Genomic DNA, 16,412 nt, shown 5'->3' on the forward strand with positions numbered 1-16,412 from the left:
GGTAACATGAAACCAACTAAAAACAAGCTTGCAGAAAACCCCAGCTCCATGGTATGGTAAAGCCCGCCCTATTACAACTGAGCATTTGTGCGGAAAGAGTTCTACTGCTTCAGAAGGAGAAGGATCATTTTCACCGACTAAGTGCCCGCTTTATAGGAGAGAATCGTGATACATGGCCTATCAATGCCACCCTGATGGCAAAAGTCATGTAGCTGTGGGCCTCAAATTGAGGGTAACATGAAACCAACTAAAAACAAGCTTGCAGAAAACCCCAGCTCCATGGTATGGTAAAGCCCGCCATATTACAACTGATCATTTGTGCGGAAAGAGTTCTACTGCTTCAGAAGGAGAAGGATCATTTTCACCGACAAAGTGCCCGCTTTATAGGAGAGAATCGTGATACATGGCCTATCAATGCCACCCTGATGGCAAAAGTGGGGCCACAGTCACGAATATGGCTTGAAGGTCAGCCAACCAGGCCTAGATAATGTATTTAGACTAAATGCAGCAAAGCAGTTCTGCCACTGATCAATTTGAGCACTCGAAATGATTATCTGACAGGTAGCCTCCAAGTGCGAGTACAGCCATAGTTGAGAGAGACTCTAGGTATATCTAAAGTTTAGAGGCAGGCAACCGGCATTGATTATTTTACCTCTTATTTCTGATCAATACTACTATGGCCTAATTGTTGACTACACTCATATAAGCCTTAAGTGACTATGGGGGTAACAGGTGTGGTCTGCACCACCTGAAACATCACCAACGTGCAAAAGGCCCTTTTGCTGGCAACCTGGGCACGCCCAAGTACACAGTGGTTCTGGAGGGACTGTCTTTGCATAGCCTTAATTACAACATTAGTCCTTCAAATCAGATGTTATATCTATTTCTATAATCTAATTATCTCGTGGTAGTATAATAGTTATAAAACAAACAACTTAAAGGTCATAGGTGCTCTAAAAAGCTGTAGGGAAGGAAGTGAATTTAAAAACGCTTTGCTGAACACATTGGTTTGACATTTTTCTAGGTGTAAAAGCAATGGAATATTCATATGTGCATTCTCTGTAGTAGATCGAATTGACTATTACAAAATCAGCCATTTTATCCATTCTCACAATGTGGTTCATATGGAAGCATACAACTGCGTTCAGAGCCCAAAATTAATTTAAAATAGTTCTTCCTTTCACGTTAAGGGCTTTGATGATTTGGCTACTATGCTCACTCTTATAGGCATCAATTAATAGAAGGTCTGTTTGTAGACAGAGAAAAGGATTATGTTACTTACCCTGTAAGTGCAAGTTGTTTTTCTTCGAAGAAGTCTTCTGAGTCACAAGATTGAGTGACTCCTCCTCTTGGTGATCATGCGCATGGGCGTCAACTCCACTGTTGGACTGTTTTTCCACAGGAACGTGAGAATGGAGTGTAACGTGAGTGCAGTAAAGAGATGTCCATGTGTGGCAAAAAAAGGTAAAGGAAACGGCAACAGCCACATGGGGCCGGGGAGGGTTGGTCGCATATGAATCTGCTCATTACTGTTTAAATAGAACTCTTGGGGCCAGATGTATGATCATTGATGTTTGCGACTCGCAAATTGCATTAAATTGCGAGTTGCAATTTGCGGGTCGCAAACATCAATGTACAACGGTGTCAGAGACAGTTTGCGATTCACAATGGGGTTGCAAATTGCATGCCTCAAGCATATTAATGAGGCTGTCACAATTTGCGACCCCATTGGGAATGGCTTGCACTCCCAGGGATGGTGGCCTGCTGGGGTCAGCAGACCTCCATGTCTGGGACTGCTTTTAAATAAAGCAGTTTTTTTTTTAATACAGCCCGTTTTCATTTGAGGAAATGGGATGTATTTACAAAATAAAAATTTAACTTTTCATTTTCATTTTTTAAGGGCAGGCAGTGGTCAGTAAAAAAAATGTTTGCGCATGCCTTCCCATTTGCAAGTGCTTTACCACCCTTCTGAGAAGGGTGGTAAACTGCGAGTGTTTGCAAAAGTAATTACGTTCGCAAAACATTCTTACATAGCTTAAGGAGTCGCTATTAGGAAGGGACGCCCTTGGAACGCCCCTTCCTAATAGCCAGTCGCTTCCTTACTACACTTGCGTGGCGACAACTGACGGAGGACTGCTGGACCCACGTAGCCTCTCTAAGTACCTCTTCAAGTATCTTCTAAGTTCCATCACCAGTATCCGGTTCAGCAAGTTTTCAGTGAAATCACTGATGCGGCATTGAAATGAGAGACATCCATTTGCATGGATTTTGTGGTACTGTGTGTTTTAAATGAATTACAGCAGCAGCTTGCCCGCTAACTTGAGTGCTTTGACCAGGGGTTTAGGTCAGTCAAGCCGCCATCTTAAAGTCAGGCGCATACAAAGAAATTCATCTCACGCATCACTCTCATGTAACTCAGCGTCATGGCCATTTTGATGGTCAGAGACTGCCAAAACTTCATTTCCTTTCACTGTTTTCGAATGCTTTAAGCGTTATGGACATTTTGAGTTGGGCATATTTTATAATTGCGACTCAAACCAAACCAGCAATAGTCTGCATCTGTTTCGTGATGAGCAAGTTTATATTTATTATTTATTTATTTATATTCTTCTATAGCGCAAGAATAGACCCCCGAAGGGGTATCTCCGCGCTTTGCCAGTAAGTGAATCCTCAGATGTTAAATGAAGAGGAGAATGGAGCATTTAGAGAGAGAGATTATTTCAGTTATTGGGAAATAGATGTGTTTTCAAGACCTTGCGAAAGGTCAGATGATTAGTCCGTGTCCTTATCTCAAAAGGCAGAAGGTTCCAAGTTGGGTCAAGCCCTGCCAATGCAGTTTGTGGTAATTAACACACAGTAATTCTTAGAGGTAGTCCTTCTGGCACACAAGGTACCACACCTCTCTATCTCTTCAGAAATGTGCTTCTAAATAATTCAACACGTTTGCATTAGTGGTGACTCCTCAATCAAAAAGCTGTCCAAGTTGGACTAAGCGGCATCTCACGGCGTTTGTGCCACCGACTGATATGTTTCAAGATGAGGTTTGGATTTATGGTGCGTCTAATGAATTGCAAGATGAATCTTTGTCTTGTGTTATGGAAATCTGCCCCCCCAAAAAGTGTCTTTACATGGTACTAAAGGTTGAATACTTGGGTCATGTGTTGCCTGAGCATGGTGTGGATCAAGGAATGGTCTTGTCAGGGCTATTGTAAACAGTTATGCTCCTACTGTTAAGGTTGGTCTTAAATCTTTCATTGGACTCTGTGACTTTTACTCACGGTCTGTGCCTGAGTTTGCTTCTAAAGTGCAACCTCTTACCAACATGCTGAAGAAGAGTGTGGTTTTTGTTTGGGATGATCTCTGTCAGGAAGTATTTGAGTGGATCAACACTCAATTGTTTGGCCAGAATATTCCTAAACCCTTTGATCCTAATGTTATGTGCACCATCACTGATGAAGCTAGTGGTGTTGGGTTAGGTGCCATTCTTACTCAGACTAATGAAGGAACAGAGAATACTTTAGATTATGCTTCTAGAGTGTTGTGCGGTCCAGAGTTGAATTTTTCTGTTATTGAAAGAGAAATGTTGGCTTGCTGGTGGGTCATCAGAAAACTTCATTCATACATTTGGGGTATCCATTTCATGCTACGCACTGATCACAGCCCACTGGTTTCAATTCTTTCAGGGGACAAAATTAAAGAACACACTCCCTGGATTAACATAGATTTAGGCACTCTGCCCAACCATATCCCCTGCCACGAATGGCATGACCACTTTGTAAAACTATATTCCACTACAGAGGACGGATGTCTGGAGGAGACATGCGGCCCCACAGACGTCTCACCAGGAGGGAATGCTAGTGATTCCTTTTCGTTGGTCGAAATAGAGGCAGCAATCAAGAAATTAGTCCCAGCTGAAGATCCTGGACCAGACGGACTTCCAGGAGATCTATTCCGGTCTGATCCCGGAGGCTGGTCCCGTTATTTTCAGCTATTATTCAACGCTATAGTTGCAGGTTGCCCAGTCCCAGAATCCTGGAAAGGTGCTGAAGTGGTCCCTATTTACAAAAAAGGTGACAGACCCCTCAAATTACAGGCCCATAAGTCTTATTGACGTAATGCAAAAGGTGTTAAGCAGGGTCCTTTTACAGAGAATTCAATCATGGTCTGAAGAGGAGAATGTCCTTTCTCAATACCAGGCTGACTTTAGGGCCAGTACTGGGATGATCAACCAGGTATTTAGGCTAATGCTTATATACTGGAAAGGGCAGCCTTTACCTGGCATTTATTGACTTAAAGACTGCATTGGATCTGGTACCTAGGACCAGATTGTGGCAGATCCTTAAAGATATGGGCATTCCACCTCTGATTGTTAACCTATTGATTTGCCTCCACGAGGGAAACTACGCCCAGGGGAGATGGGGAGCCCAAGGTCAGCTGACAGAGCAAATTCCCGCTGGCAAGGGAGTGCAACAGGGTTGCGTCATGGCCCCCACCCTGTTCTCCTTATACATGAACGGGGTGGTGAGGTTTCTCCAAGAATATCCAGCCGATGCCCCAATTCTGACGGGCAAAAAAGTCCTGACGCTCCTCTTTGCTGACAACACGTTGTTGATGTCGAAGACCCCAGTTGGGCTACAAAAACTAATGAACAGATATCATTATTTCTGTGACTCCCGGGGCTTAGTCATCAATACCACAAAGACAAAGCTCATGGTTTTTAACCCCCACAAATCCTTTAGGAACAATCTCACACTGAATGGTACCCCCCTGGGGAGAGTCAGGACCTTTGAATATCTTGGCATTCGACTCTCAGATAAAATGTTTTGGAGGCCCCATTTAGCCAAAATGCTTATTGAATCATAAACACGTGGCCGGGGCACTAACCAAAGAACATCGCTCCTGATAAAGCAGGCTAGTTACCCTGGCCCTCGTAGTTTATAGCAGTTATCTTGGCTCTTTTCGGAGCCGAGCTATGGGGGTTTGAAAATGTAGATGAAATCAGTATGTCTGAGCATAAGTTCTTGAGGGACTTGGTGATGCTTCTCCGTAACATCCCACTAACACCTCTAATGCATGATATGGGTAGGCAGCTGTTTAAAGACATTGCTAAGCCCACAAATTGCTCTTTTGGGCTCGCCGAAGGCGTACCGCAGAGATCACCAATTATGCCACAGCTCTAACGGAGGTAATGAACTTTAATGTGGACCACAGGGTCAAGTGGATATCATATGTGAGGAAAACTATGATACTACTTGGCCTTAAAGAATCACGGGAGACCCAATAACCCCTGAGCAAGGCGGACTTTAAGCGCCTACACTGGGATTGGATTGATAGTCAGGAGCTCAGTAAACCAAATATGGGGAGATTAACAGATGAATTTCTCACATTTCAGCAGACTAGAAGTCTGGAGCCATACCTAGATGTGATCCAAGTTCCATGGAACAGGGCTCTGTATACTCATTTTAGGTTCGGCTCGCTCCCTGTGAATGCTCCAACATCAAAGTGACACTCTGCCGAGAACACTATTGAAAGTTGCCCTTGTTGTGGAGCCCTGACGGAGTGCGTTGCCCATGTCATGTTTGCTTGCCCAGCTTACAACAAAGTAAGGGGCAAGTGGATGAAACTAATTTGCAGTGACATGGGCACCCGCGACCACCGGGTTGCTCTGCGCATCCTAAAATCCGACCCAAGCGTTCTTTTCTCTTGTGAGGTGGCTAAGTTTCTAAGACACGCTTGGCTAGTTAAGCTCAAAGCCCTGCGTGGGGTGACCAAACCATAGGCCTTGTGTGATACTGGAGGCAGTCATAAAGCTATGTGATGCTGCAGTCACTAAATCACAGACCACATCGGGATGTCACCACAAATGTAAAAAGTCTCTCCAGAAGGACATAGCCCCTGCACTTTATATAACTACTGCTGTGATGAACTCCGTTTCTTTTTTTTTTTTAATACTTCCATTTTAACTGAGGTGTACACGTTATGGCATGAATTCCTAAAACTTGCATGCATACTTTTTAGGTAAATGTTTTTACTGATATCTGTTTTATGCTTCGTAATATAACACAATGCCAAAAATGCTGTGCCAGCATATTTTATGTGAATTTCTGCAATCAAAGATTTATTACCATCGAGTACATGTTTTAATTTTTGTACAACTGTCGAACAATGCTTTTATGATACATGTTATTGAAATAAAGCTATTGATGGATTGATTGATTGCCAGATTGTCCACCAAATTGCTTCAGTATGATTTGGAGGTTTCCAATCTTTAAGGTAACAAGAATGTCAGGGCGGACTTTTTCTCTAGGTTTCCTGTGTCTGATGATGATTTTTCTCATCAGCTGTGAACCTGTGCCTGAGGTGCATCATCAGAGCTGTGTGAATAATAACTGCGCCAGCCCCGTGGGTGAGGTGCATCATCAGAGCTGTGTGAATAATAACAGCTGTGAGCCCGTGCGTGAGGTGCATCATCAGAGCTGTGTGAATAATAACAGCTGTGAGCCCCGTGCCTGAGGTGCATCATCAGAGCTGTGTGAATAATAACAGCTGTGAGAATAATAACTGTGTCAGCCCCGTGCCTGAGGTGCATCATCAGAGCTGTGTGAATAATACCTGCCGGCAGCCCCGTGCTGAGGTGCATCATCAGAGCTGTGTGAATAATAACTGCGTCAGCCCCGTGCGTGAGGTGCACCATCAGAGCTGTGTGAATAATAACAGCTGTGAGCCCATGCCTAAGGTGCATAATCAGAGCTGTGTGAATAATAACTGCGTCAGCCCCGTGCGTGAGGTGCATCATCAGTGCTGTGTGAATAATAACAGCTGTGAGCCCGTGCGTGAGGTGCATCATCAGTGCTGTGTGAATAATAACAGCTGTGAGCCCGTGCGTTGGGTGCATCAGCAGAGCTGTGTGAATAATAACAGCTGTGAGCCCCGTGCCTGAGGTGCATCATCAGAGCTGTGTGAATAATAACAGCTGTGAGCCCCGTGCCCGAGGTGCATCATCAGAGCTGTGTGAATAATAACTGCGTCAGCCCCGTGCTGAGGTGCATCATCAGAGCTGTGTGAACAATAACTGCGTCAGCCCCGTGCTGAGGTGCATCAGCAGAGCTGTGTGAATAATAACAGCTGTGAGCCCCGTGCCTGAGGTGCATCATCAGAGCTGTGTGAATAATAACAGCTGTGAGCCCCGTGCCCGAGGTGCATCATCAGAGCTGTGTGAATAATAACTGCTGGCAGCCCCGTGCTGAGGTGCATCATCAGAGCTATGTGAATAATAACTGCGTCAGCCCCGTGCTGAGGTGCATCATCAGAGCTGTGTGAACAATAACTGCGTCAGCCCCGTGCTGAGGTGCATCATCAGAGCTGTGTAAATAATAACTGTGTCAGCCCCGTGTGTGAGGTGCATCATCAGAGCTGTGTGAATAATAACAGCTGTGAGCCCGTGCCTGAGATGCATCATCAGAGCTGTGTGAATAATAACTGTGTCAGCCCTGTGCGTGAGGTGCATCATCAGAGCTGTGTGAATAATAACAGCTGTGAGCCCGTGCCTGAGGTGCATCATCAGAGCTGTGTGAATAATAACAGCTGTGAGTCCGTGCCTGAGGTGCATCATCAGAGCTGTGTGAAAAATAACTGTCAGCCCTGTGCGTGAGGTGCATCATCAGAGCTGTGTGAATAATAACAGCTGTGAGCAACAGCATACTCTTGCACACACTCTCACTGCTCACCAATTCAAAGTTAGCTAAAAATGGTATGCAACGGATTGTCATACACAATGCCAATAACTCAAACTTTAATGCTGCGAGACCTATTGCATTTCAAAAGCTTGTTCTGTCTCTTTCTGTTCTCCTTTTCTTGCTGTCCTGTTTCCTATTGTTTTGTTAAAATGCATTTAGAGGAGGGGAATATTTTAGTGGCCTCTCCTGATTTCCTCTGTTGTGGAATGCTCGTCCTCGTGGGTTCTGGCGTGTGAGTATTCCACAACAGAGCCTAGAATTATGTGGTTTGAAATGTGAGCAGTCATTTGCTGTGTCTTGCTGGTGTTGGCTGCTGTGCAGTCCTCGTCTTAAAGAAAGCTTTCCTGCTTCATTTACCCACATTTCCTGCGGCTTCATTACTACAGATTAGTACATGGCCACAGCTTTTTTACAGACACAAATAGTTCTAAAACCCATTTGTGCCCACAAAAAAAAACCTCTGTACATCTGGCCCTTGGTTTCTGAGCAATTTGTAATGTGAAAACTGCTGTTTTTCCCATCTGTGGCTGTTTGAATTTGTGTCCTAGTTTCGCTTGTACTGTGGCTTAGGTCTGCTGGGGCAAGCCCCCAGCCCCTCGTTTTCTGATTTCTAAAGTTAAAAAGCCAAAGTACACCCTCTGAGGCTAAGCAGATTGTGTTTTAAAGACTACTTCATCTGCTTTATGGTTTAAATTGTGTTTTGAAAACTGCTGTTTTTTCCACCGGTGACTGTTTAGATTTGTGTCCCTGTACTGTGCAAAGGCAAGTCCCCAGCCCATACCCCCCACCTTTTTTGATTTTGAATGATAAAAAGGCAACGTACACCATCAGAGGCTAAAGAGAGTGTGTTTATAAAGACGGCTTCATCTGTTTTATGGTTTAAACTGTGTTTTGAAAACTGCTGTATTTTTCCACCTGTGACTGTTTGAATTTGTATCCTAGTTTCCACTGTACGACACAGGAAGGAATGGTGGGATGGTTTGTAGGGAAATGGCGTCTAAAAGGGTATGTCCACTCAGTATTAATTAAACAATCTCATTTAGCACGTGCTGTTGGGTGGAGAGAACCAACTGCCTCCCCATATCCTGTGGCATAAGCAACAACTCTACGTAATTTCAATCCCCAGCACACGTTAGAATTTGAAAATGAAACAAATGACAGCAGTATGAATGAATGAATATATACATAAACCAAAGTTGTTTCTTGGGTCTTTCATTTCTTTTCATGGATTCTTCGTAAACAGATCTTAAGGCAACGCGTGTTTAGTTGCCTCAGTTAAACGGTACATGTGAGTTTTTCAAGGCTAAGTGGAAACATAGGATACAGTCACTAATACAGTCTTGCCAGCAACTGTATATCTACAATATATTTCTGTAATACCTCCACCGTGTATTGCTCACATGTTGTCGATAAATCTTTACTTCTCCTTTTAATCATGCATCAGTTGACCATAATCTTGTCTTGACAGCACCATAAACGTGAGTGAACGCATGAAAGTCTGGTGATCCGAAAACATCATACCCTTCACAGTAATGTGCTAAATTACATTCTTATGTGCACCTATCTCACCATATACCTCGCATCAATGACTCAATAAGATAGTCCAAAGACACAGCAACCCACTTGTGAGAGCCACACCACACACACAAGTGAAAAAGTGTTAAAGCTAAAACCAATCTTCAATTACCTCATTTTTAAACAACTATATATCAATGATAAAGAAAACGCGGAAATCTTTGCTGCTGTTTGTTGGGGACTCCAGGTCCCATAACCCACTGCCTGCTGAGGGAGGAGCTGGTCACCCTGACTCGCACTCGTAAGCGTGCAACATCACCTGCGGCGCGGGACGTGGAAATCTTTGCTGCTGTTTGTTGGGGACTCCAGGTCCCATAACCCTCTGCCTGCTGAGGGAGGAGCTGATCCCCTGGACCCGTGCTCGTAAGTGTGTAATAACACCAGCGGCGTGGGACACAGAAATCTTTGCTGCTGTTTCTTGGGGACTCCAGGTCCCATAACCCACTGCGTGCTGAGGGAGGAGCTGGTCACCCTGACTCGCGCTCATAAGCGCGCAACAACACCCGCGGCGCGGGACGCGGAAATCTTTGCTGCTGTTTGTTGGGGACCCCAGGTCCCATAACCCACTGCCTGCTGAGGGAGGAGCTGGTCACCCTGACTCGCACTCGTAAGTGCACAACACCCGCGGAAATCTTTGCTGCTGTTTGTTGGGGACTCCAGGTCCCATAACCCACTGCCTGCTGAGGGAGGAGTTGGTAACCCTGATTTGCGCTCATAAGCGCGCAACAACACCTGTGGTGCGGGACGTGGAAATCTTTGCTGCTGTTTGTTGGGGACTCCAGGTCCCATAACCCACTGCCTGCTGAGGGAGGAGCTGGTCACCCTGACTCGCGCTCGTAAGCGCACAACACCACCCGTGGCACGGGAGGCGCCCGGGCAAAGCCCGGGTCAAGGGGGGGCTCGTCCTTGCCAGTCACTGCCAGGAAGTGGCAGGGCTGGGCCACCCTCTTCCATTTGCCGATCCAAGCAAGGGCGGGAAGCTTAAGGGACTGTGCTATTGCTTGTTTTTATCCAGAACCATTTAACTGAGTCTGTCCTGGATTACCTGGCCAACTGGGTGCAAACCAAGGACTAAACTATTCTGTAAACTAAGCAATTCATTGTTTAGTATCGGTGTAACCAAGGTTTACAGAAATCCGAGAGAAGTGTGTTATCCAGGGCTGGCAGGGTTATTTCGTTATTTCATTGCTAGTATAACTCTGCTCAGATAAATGGAGAAACGAAAGGCAGTGGAAGAGAGCGGGGAGGGGAGTAAGGGTGGGGTAAGACGAGATAACAGGGGGACAGAGGCAAAAAAAATCACAAAAATCTGCAGCAAGCAATTGTGTTATGGACCGAATAGATACTCTTATAAGCGAGTGTGAGGTTATTTTAGAATCAACACCCTTGAAACACGCAAATAGCAGTAATAAAACCAACCCAAAAGAAAAGCTATCTGTGAAGCCAGCGAAGTCAGCAATCCCGGATATGTTTTGCACGCCAACTAAGAAACTAGTCACCAATGTAAATGATGGGGTGCAGGATTCCACTGCTACACTACCAACTAGACCATGTAGCCCATATAGATCCTATAGTTATCTGCACCAACAGATTCCAGCCGCTCTTAGATTTGGAAGGAAAAACAGGGAAGGCGGGGATAGTTTAAGGACGGCTCAAATCCAATGGAATCTACACACACAAGAACAAAATATTGAGCCAGGCTTACGCTCAGAATGGCAAAACATGTCCCAAGTAGTCACCACATTAAGAACCGAGGTGAGGTCCATGTAGGGCATATTAGAGGAGATATTCACAATGGTCAAATCTCTATTACCTGATGCAGTGCTAAAAGGGATGGGAAGTCACAGGTTAGCAGAGATTTGGAAGCCCCACACCTAATGAATCTTTGGGTCTCCCATTATCCCAGGCTTAACTGGTAATAACACAGCGAGAGGGGTAAACCAAAACCCAGTCCCAGCTAAGAAGAGCATCAATGTGGCAAACCCATTAATGGTGAAGCGCACAACACCTACCATAGCTAATAATAACATCATAAAATATAGCAAACCATCAGGTATGAGGAACCTTTCGCCTCTTGGAAGCAAAACCTCTTCACATGGGGGTTTACCACAACCGGGACATAATTGGGGCCCAGTAGGCAGAGCATATCTAACATAGCTAGCCCCCCTAAAATCTACATGGTAAATGTACCAAAATGTGATGCACGTGGAGGCACTGAGAACAGGGACTCTCTAACCAATAAAGCTATCCACTGGATAAGGCATGTTAGAGGCTGCTGCTCGGTGATTAGGGTCGACATAATAGCTGCGCGCAGGTTAACCTCCCCAAGTCATCCTCATGATTGTATTGAGCTAACCATGAAAAGTACAGATCTCATTAAGAATCATTCTACGTTGGAGTTTCGTACTAGTCCCCCAGAGAATTCGAAAATTAAGTTTAGACATTTCCCCTCCTACTAGTGCGAATGGTATCATGTCCACCCAGAGACCCCTCAGCATGCCGGGATGCTCTACACTTGGGGATAGCGATTGACTAAGGCTAATAGGAATACCCAGGTCATTCACAGGGTTTAGAAACCCAAACACCAAGGATACACCAGTACTGCAGGTATTGCCCCGTAAGACGGCTCTGGCTCTATCTATACAAGCAGAAGGCATATCGGAAATGGGTATTTTACCATCTCACAATTCCATGATGCAGCAGCCCTTAGGTTTATCTCCACCAAAGAATAGAATCCTGAGCTGGAATATCGCAGGTCTGAGCACTAAGATGGGTTCCCCAGAGTGGCATGCATTTATAGAGGTATATAATATATGCCTCTTTCAAGAAACCCCGGCTGAATCAGCCCTTTTTTGTGTTGGATATTTAAACTATTTTATAGCTGCAAGTAAGGGAGCAAAAGGGAGGCTCTCGGGAGGGCTGACTATTTGGGTGCGACAAGACCGTGAGGCTAATATTCAGGTTCTCCCAACCCAGAGCCATGGCATACAGGCAATCAGATTGTCCACGCGAGACCAATTGAAACTAGACATATATAACACTTATGTTAGAGGACCAAGAGGGAAAAGGTCAGGAGTTTTAGGGGCTCTCGAAGATCTCCTTGACTTGCACCAAGATGCTTCAAACACAATAATAGCGGGGGACTTTAACATAATGTTTGAACCCCTTACCACTGAAAATGGCTACTTAACAGAAGAAGAAGTCAGTAAATGGGGTGTTCCATCATTAGAGTTAAACCCTATAAGGAAATGGTCTGATGTGGTCATTCAAATAAACAATATTTGCATGGAAAAGGGATTTCGGGCCTTAAATGGGCGCCACAGTCTGATAGACATGGGGCAAACACCTTCAACAATGGCCATAGTACTAGTAGAATTGATTATTTTTGGTGAGTTTGGGTCTATGGTATTTGGTGGTGGACATAGAGGTCATAGATAGGATAGAAAGCAACCATAATCCCTTGTGCGGAATCTTGGATCCGAGCTGTCAAATGTCCTGTACACAATCTAGGAACAGGCATTCCATAGGCGAGGTTGTACCAACCAATGATCTAAGACAGCTTAAGTGGGTAAGATTAATAGAAATGCCAGATCTGCTAGACAATATTCTCCAGGGCATGGATCATGCTACTAACGAATGAGAGGTCTGTGTAGAGGAAAAAAGGGATCCAGCCAATTCAACATGCATACACAATATACTTTTCAAACTCCTGCGTACCTACTTTTTCAAGCAGGGAAAGAAATCTAAGGCATCTATTCCAAAAGTGGGGCAATGGTACAACAAAGAATATTGAGAGGAACGCCACGCCCTAGGGGCAGCTATAAAAGGGGGCGACCCCATAAAAGTCCGACTAGCAAAGGCCCTTTATAGGGGTACCCATGCAAAAGCCAAGAAATCATGGGACGACAAAAGGTGGCAGGAACTAAGGGATGCCTATGCCAAGAAAAACCCCAAACAATTTTGGAACGTTTATAAATGGGCGAATGAGGGCCAGGCAAAGCGACCTCAAAATCACTTATCACAATCGGATTGGGTGAACCATTTTATACCCCAATATGCTTCAATTCTACCAGAAGGGGGGGGGGTGAAATTATAAGAACACCATACCTGAATGAAACATTTAACAGGGCTGAGGTAGAGACAGCACTTAAATCAGTACTGGCTGGAAAGGCACCAGGGCCAGATAGCATTCCAGGGGACATCTTCTTATATGATAAAGATAGATGGTGCCGTTATATTCTTTTGCTGTCGAATGCTATCAACCAAGGATTCCCTATACCGACTCCTGGAAAAGTGCTGAGATCACCCCCGTTTATAAGAAAGGGGATAAATCATGCCGGGGAACTATAGGCCTATCAGCCTAATTGACTGTCTGCAGAAAATAACTGGGAGGCTGGTGCTCAATAGAGTACATGAATGGATTGAAGAGTTTGGGGTATTGTCCCTTCTACAAGCCGGACTTCAAGCCTTCCTTAGCACTACCGATCAGGTGTTTCGATTTGTTCTGATACACTGGAAGATAGTGATCATAGGTAAGGGAAGTCTTTATGACGCCTTTGTAGGGCTTAAGGCGGCATTCGACCTTGTCCCCCCGCACGAAATTATGGTTAACCTTACAAGAGCTAGGGATTCCACTTTGATTATTAGATTGCATGAAGACAACAGTGCAAAAATTAGATGGGGTGGGCAGGGGGCAGGGGGAAGTTACAGAATCATTCCCTGTAGAAAGAGGCGTGCGCCAAGGTTGAGTGATGGCCCCAATGCTATTCTCTTTATACATTAACGGGATAGTAGACTACATGAGTTCTGCCCCGTCGGACGCACCAGTATTGGCAGGCGATAAAGTGCCAATATTAATGTTTGCTGATGACACATTGATCTTATCCAAGACCCCAAGCGGGCTTCAGAAAGCCCTAAAGACATTCGGGGGATTCTGTTTGCAGCGGGGCGTGGAGGTCAATGTGTCAAAGACAAAGTTAATGGCATTTAATCCACACAAGGCCTACAAGGGGGGTATCCATATGAACGATAGGCCGCTAGAACTGGTCAAGGAATTCACCTATTTAGGGGTTAACTTTCAAGATAATATGAAGTGGGACCATCAGATTGAACTAGCTTCCCTTAAACATAGGCAGATATCAGGGATGTTACACCTGGAACACAATTCATCGCATACTAAGCCCATTAGCCCAGTCTTAGAAATTTATAACATGAAAGTCATTAGTTCAGACGTTTACGGCTCGCAACTTTGGGGGAGGGAGAACCTAGTAACTCTTACTTCTTCGGAAAATAGGTTCTTAAGAAAAATTACTAGACTGCCACAAAGTACCCCAATGAGCCCATTATTATTCGATCTGGGGAGAAAACCGATTGCAGCGGTAGCTAAAGTCCCACCCCTCCTTTACTGAAGGAGACTTTGGACTACGCCGGAGCTCGCAGGCTATGCAAAAGACCCATAATATGGGCTGATGGTTCACACCGCATTAAATGGCTATTGGCGGTCAGAGACCTTTTGACCGACTTAGGTATGTCTTCCATATGGTCTGATCCTGAAAACTCAAACTTTCCCACAAAGGAGGTTCTGAAGACCAAATATTGGGAATGGTTCCAGTATAAAAACATTAGAGAAAGTGAGCCATCTTCCCTATCAGGTCTTTTTTTGGAACATAAAGCCATGCCGAAGCTGGAGACTTACTGGGACCTAATCATGAAACCATTAGACCGCAAACTATACTTCCAGTTCAGGGTATGAACACTGCCAGTGAGAGTATTCACCGCTAAATGGATCCCGCAAGCAGTTGTCACATACCCGGGATGTAAGTCTAGCAAATAATCTTTGGCTCATTTTCTTTTTGTTTGTGCTGCTTATGCTGCCCCGCATCGTGCCTGGTTGCTCCCAATTTGTAAGCTTGTGGGCACAAGAAGGGCCAGCGAAGCTGAACGTATCCTGCGGACCGATACCTCGCCACCCATTGCAATAACCATGGCAAAATTTCTAGGGTGGTCATGGGTATTAAGGGCCCATTTATGACATCTGAGTGAGGTTTCATAATGATGTGACCTAAAATAGCCACTTTTCCACTAAGCAGTATAGGGTATAATAGTGAGAGTCATTCATCAAGACCTAAATGAGTTTTACATGTAGAAGGGTTCAACAACAAATTGTTAATCTTATTTAAGATTGTAATGTGTATTGTATATATTTTAAACGATTTTATAATACTCCTTCAGGGGTTTTTATGAAGTTTTATGACAAGTATATTCACTTTATCTTTTGGAGGCCAGGTCTAGTATGAATTGCCACATAGACATACGAGCAAGAGTCTTTAAAGTTGGTCCTAGCTTGGGTGCGTACTTCTATCCAAGAAATATATAAATAGAGAAAAAGAAGTAAATCCCTCTTATAACCAATAATTGAATGTTTCTCCGATTGACAGCTGTTTTATCTAATTAATTTGATTTGCATTTTTTTAAATGCGTTTATGACTTAAATTTGTCGAATAAAGCTGTTGAAATGGAAAAATGGATAAAGAAAAAGGAAAGGCCTCAATACTTCTTAGTGGAGAATTCACTTACACTTATACACCAGTTAAACACCGATCTTTAACCCCCTTCAAGTGTGGTGATAATTCCAACCCAAACGATCCTTCGACGTGGGCAAAGTAATAGCGATGAGTTTCAAATATAACAACTCTTGCTCTTCAATATTAGGGTTCGGTCACTGCAAAAACACGTCAGACACCACATGCCTGAGAAGGTGCCTATATCTAATAGGTACTAGGAACATATGACCTGCTTTCAATTCTGTTGTCCCTATTATTTCCTTTACATGTCATTCCTTGACATTCTAGGCTGAGTATTTAATAAGTACTGTACATGAACTCTCGAGTTTAATTGTACAAGTTTCCTGTAATATAGTATCAATACACCCAATCCTTATTGCTTCCAGTCTATTGAGCATATATTTATACACATATTAGTCGCCAGTTATCGCCCGCTACTGTCCCTCTTATGTCTCTCTCTGTAAAAAAGTAGCCATAATCCTGTTGTCTTCTCGGGACATCTCCCAGTAGACTTACCCTTCTGGCCATCACAGTGTTA

The 16,412-nt window shown here is 44.3% G+C and overlaps 1 protein-coding gene across 3 annotated transcripts in view; it reads right to left on the reverse strand.

Moving 5' to 3' along the window:
- ATG4B (autophagy related 4B cysteine peptidase) overlaps positions 1-16,412 on the reverse strand; it is a 552,878-nt gene that overhangs the window by 185,799 nt on the left and 350,667 nt on the right. The window lies entirely within an intron of this gene.

Source organism: Lissotriton vulgaris, chromosome 11 (assembly GCF_964263255.1).
Source record: "Lissotriton vulgaris chromosome 11, aLisVul1.2, whole genome shotgun sequence".
Lineage (NCBI taxonomy): Eukaryota > Metazoa > Chordata > Amphibia > Caudata > Salamandridae > Lissotriton > Lissotriton vulgaris.